Source organism: Bison bison, unplaced genomic scaffold (assembly GCF_000754665.1).
Source record: "Bison bison bison isolate TAMUID 2011002044 unplaced genomic scaffold, Bison_UMD1.0 scf7180017864537, whole genome shotgun sequence".
NCBI lineage: Eukaryota > Metazoa > Chordata > Mammalia > Artiodactyla > Bovidae > Bison > Bison bison.
In genome coordinates, this window is record NW_011495085.1 from 6,448,375 (window position 1) to 6,453,918 (window position 5,544).

A 5,544-nucleotide genomic window follows, 5' to 3' on the forward strand; every position below is an offset into this window, starting at 1 on the left:
GTGACTGCAGCCATGAAATTAACAGACATTTATTCCTTGGAAGAAAAGTTATGAGCAACCTAGATAGCATATTCAAAAGCAGAGACATTACTTTGCCAGCAAAGGTTCGTCTAGTCAAGGCTATGGTTTTTCCTGTGGTCATGTATGGATGTGAGAGTTGGACTGTGAAGAAAGCTGAGCACTGAAGAATTGATGCTTTTGAACTGTGGTGTTGGAGAAGACTTGAGAGTCCCTTGGACTGCAAGGAGATCCCACAAGTCCATTCTGAAGGAGATCAGGCCTGGGATTTCTTCGGAAGGACTGATGCTAAAGCTGAAACTCCAGTACTTTTGCCACCTCATGCAAAGAGTTGACTCATTGGAAAAGACTCTGATGCTGGGAGGGATTGGGGGCAGGAGGAGAAGGGGACGGCAGAGGATGAGATGGCTGGATGGCATCACTGACTCAATGGACGTGAGTCTGAGTGAACTCCGGGAGTTGGTGATGGACAGGGAGTCCTTGCATGCTGCAATTCATGGGGTTGCAAAGAGTCAGACACGACTTAGTGACTGAACTGAACTGACTGAACTAACAAATATAAAAATAAAAGTCATATGATCATCTCAATAGATCCAGAGAAAGCCTTTGACAAAATTCAACATCCATTTATGATAAAAACTCTCCAGAAAGCATGAATAGAAGGAATATCCCTCAATATAACAAAAGCTATATATGACAAACCCACAGCAAACATTATCCTCAATGGTAAGAAATTGAAAGCATTTCTCCTAAAGTCAGAAACAAGACAAGGGTACCCACTTTCACCACTACTATTCAACATAGTTTTGGAAGTTTTGGATACAGCAATCAGAGCAGAAAAAGAAATAAAAGGAATCCAAATTGGAAAATAAGAATTAAAACTCTCACTGTTTGTAGATGACATGATCCTCCACATAAAAAACCCTAAAGACTCCACCAGAAAATTACTAGAGCTAATCAATGAATATAGTAAAGCGGCAGGATATAAAATCAACACACAGAAATCTCTTGCATTCCTATACACTAATAATTAGAAAATAGAAAGAGAAAAAAAAAGGAAAAAAATCCATTCACCATTGCAATGAAAAGACTAAAATACTTAGGAATGCCTCTTGAGAAACCTATATGCAGGTCAAGAAGCAACAGTTAGAACTGGACATGGAACAACAGACTGGTTCTAAATAGGAAAAGGAGTAAATAAAGGCTATATATTGTCACCCTGCTTATTTAAACTATATGAAGAGTACATCATGAAAAACGCTAAACGCTTGGCTGGAAGAACACAAGCTGGAATCAACATTGCCAGGAGAAATATCAATAACCTCAGATATGTAGATGACACCACCCTTATGGCAGAAAGTGAAGAGGAACTAAAAAGCCTCTTGATGAAAGTGAACGAGGAGAGTGAAAAAGTTGGCTTAAAGCTCAATATTCAGAGAACGAAGATCATGGCATCTGGTCCCATCACTTCATGGCAAATAGATGGGGAAACAGTGGAAATAGTGTCAGACTTTATTTTTTGGGGCTCTGAAATCACTGAAGATGGTGATTGAAGCCACTAAATTAAAAGACGCTTACTCCTTGAAAGGAAAGTTATGACCAATCTAGATAGCACATTAAAAACCAAAGACATTACTTTGCGAACAAAGGTCCGTCTAGTCAAGGCTATGATTTTCCAGTGGTCATGAATGGATGTGAGAGTTGGACGGTGAAGAAAGCTGAGCTGCCGAAGAATTGATGCTTTTGAACTGTGGTGTTGGAGAAGACTCTTGAGAGTCCCTTGGACTGCAAGGAGATCCAACCAGTCCATTCTGAAGGAGATCAGCCCTGGGGTTTCTTTGGAAGGACTGATGCTAAAGCTGAAACTCCAGTACTTTGGCCACCTCAGGCAAAGAGTTGACTCATTGGAAAAGACTCTGATGCTGGGAGGGATTGGGGGCAGGAGGAGAAGGGGACTACAGAGGATGAGACGGCTGGATGGCATCACTGACTTGATGGACGTGAGTTTGAGTGAAATCTGGGAGTTGGTGATGACAGGGAGGCCTGGCGTGCTGCAGTTCATGGGTTGGCAAAGAGTCAGACACGACTCTGCAACTTAACTGAACTGAACTGAACTGAACTGAAAAAAACTAAAGACCTATATATAGAAAACTATAAAACACTGGTGAAAGAAATCAAAGAGGACACTAATAGATGCAGAAATATACCACGTTTATGGATTGGAAGAATCAATATAGTGAAAATGAGTATACTACCCAATGCAATCTATAGACTCAGTGCAATCCCTATCAAGCTACCAACGGTATTTTTCACAGAGCTAAAACAAATAATTTCACAATATGTATGGAAATACAAAAAACCTCGAATATCCAAAGCTATCTTGAGAAAGAAGAATGGAACTGGAGGAATCAACCTGCCTGACTTCAGGCTCTACTACAAAGCCACAGTCATCAAAACAGTATGGTACTGGCACAAAGATAGAAATACAGATCAATGGAACAAAATAGAAAGCCCAGAGATAAATCCACACACCTATGGACACCTTATCTTTGACAAAGGAGACAAGAATATACAGTAGAGAAAAGATAATCTCTTTGACAAGTGGTGCTGGGAAAACTGGTCAACCACTTGTAAAAGAATGAAACTAGAACACTTTTTAACACCATACACACAAATAAACTCAAAATGGATTAAAGATCTAAACATAAGACCAGAAACTGTAAAACTCCTAGAGGAAAACATAGGCAAAACACTCTCTGATATAAATCACAGCAGTATCCTCTGTGACCCACCTCCCAGAATATTGGAAATAAAAACAAAAATAAACAAATGGGACGTAATTAAAATTAAAAGATTATGCACGACAAAGGAATTTATAAGCAAGGTGAAAAGACAGCCTTCAGAATGGGAGAAAATAATAGCAAATGAAGCAACTGACAAAGAACTAATCTCAAAAATACACAAGCAACTTCTGAAGCTCAATTCAAGACAAATAAACGACCCAATCAAAAAATGGATCCAAGAACTAAACAGACATTTCTCCAAAGAAGACATACAGAGGGCTAACAAACACATGAAAAGATGCTCAACATCACTCATTATCAGAGAAATGCAAATCAAAACCACAATGAGGTATCATTTCACGCCAGTCAGAATGGCTGTGATCCAAAAGTCTACAACCAATAAATGCTGGAGAGGGTGTGGAGAAAACAGAACCCTCCTACACTGTTGGTGGGAATGAAGACTAGTACAGCCACTATGGAGAACAGTGTGGAGATTCCTTAAAAAACTGGAAATAGGACTGCCTTATGACCCAACAATCCCACTGCTGGGCATACACACTGAGGAAACCAGAATTGAAAGAGACACGTGTACCCCAATGTTCATCGCAGCACTGTTTATAATAGACAGGACATGGAAGCAACCTAGATGTCCATCAGCAGATGAATGGATAAGAAAGCTGTGGTACATATACACAATGGAGTATTACTCAGCCATTAAAAAGAATACATTTGAATCAGTTCTAATGAGGTGGATGAAACTGGAGCCGATTATACAGAGTGAAGTAAGCCAGAAAGAAAAACACCAATACAGTATACTAACACATATATATGGAATTTAGAAAGATGGTAACAATAACTCTGTATATGAGACAGCAAAAGAGACACTGATGTATAGAACAGTCTTTTGGACTCTGTGGGAGAGGGAGAAGAAGAGGGTGGAATGATTTGGGAGAATGGCGTTGAAACATGTATAATATCATATATTAAATGAGTCGCCAGTCCAGGTTCAATGCACAATCCTGTATGCTTGGGGCTGGTGCACTGGGACGACCCAGAGTGATGGTACGGGAAGGGAGGAGGGAGGAGGGTTCAGGATGCAGAATACGTGTACACCTGTGTCAGATTCATGTTGATATATGGCAAAACCAATACAATATTGTAAAGTTTAAAAAAATGTAATTTAATTTAAAAAATAAATAAATAAATAAAACAAAATATTTCATTCTATTTTTGAAGACAGAACAGTAACTGTAATCAGTAATAGAAAGCACTATCTGGTCAAAAAATTCTGGAATTGGGCAAATAGAAATTAAAACTGTGAATTTGCTAATAAAGTAAGATGACAAGGGTTAAAATATTTAATTCTTTGCTTAGCTGTGTCCTACTCGATTTATACATGAGAATAAAATCACAGTGAAATATGATATTATTGAAGGTTAAATTTAATGCCTATACAATGCCTGGCTCACAGTAGATTCATAGAACATGTTAGGCTAAGCCCATTGGGGCTGCTTTAACAAAGATATCATAAACGTGAAAAACAACAGAAACTGACAGTTCTGGATGCTGGAAGTGTCAGATCAGGGTGCCACAATGGTTGACTGATGGCTCTGTTTTGGAGGCAGAATTCTTATATCCTCACTTGGTGGAAGAGACTTGGGATCTCTCCAGAGCCTCTTTTATAATGCACTAATCCCATTCATCAAAACTCCACCCTCATGAGTTAAACAGTTTTCAAAGACCTCCCCTCCTAAAGCCATCACTTCAGGCATTAGGGTTCGATATATGAGTTTGGGGGTTACCTAGATATTTAGATTGTAGCACTTAGCTTCCTATATTGCCTTACTTCATCCATCTACCATACTTCTCATTTACTGAATTCCAACAAGAATTAACATTAACACATACCTGATACTACTGTTAATATTCCATTAACACATACCTGATGGCAAAACAAATTATGTTAAAAAGTTAAATGCATTTAATGAAATTGTTGTACAATATTTATGTCATGATGACCTACAATCTTGCTGAATGTGGTTTTAAGTCTGGCTCAAAGAATCTTTCTAGAAATTTTTATAACAGTGCTGATGCTATATAGACATATTTACACAAAATAATAATAGGGGATGTGATGAGAGTGAAAGAGGAGAGTGAAAAGTTTGGCTTAAAGCTCAACATTCAGAAAACAAAGATCATGGCATCTGGTCCCATCACTTCATGGCAAATAGATGGGGAAACAGTGGAAACAGTGTCAGACTTTATTTTGAGGGGCTCCAAAATCACTGCAGATGGTGACTGCAGCCATGAAATTAAAAGACGCTTACTCCTTGGAAGGAAAGTTATGACCAACCTAGGCAATGGCACCCCACTCCAGTACTTTTGCCTGGAAAATCCCATGGATGGAGGAGCCTGGTAGGCGGCAGTCCATGGGGTTGCACAGAGTCAGACACGACTGAGCGACTTCATTTTCACTTTTCACTTTCACGCACTGGAGAAGGAAATGGCAACACACTCCATTGTTCTTGTCTGGAGAATCCCAGGGACAGGGAAGCCTGGTGGGCTGCTGTCTATGGGGTCACACAGAATCGGACACGACTGAAGTGACTTAGCAGCAACAGATAGCATATTGAAAAGCAGAGACATTACTTTGCCAACAAAGGTCTGTCTAGTCAAGGCTATGGTTTTTCCAGTGGTCATGTACGGATGTGAGAGTTGGACTGTGAAGAAGGCTGAGCGCCGA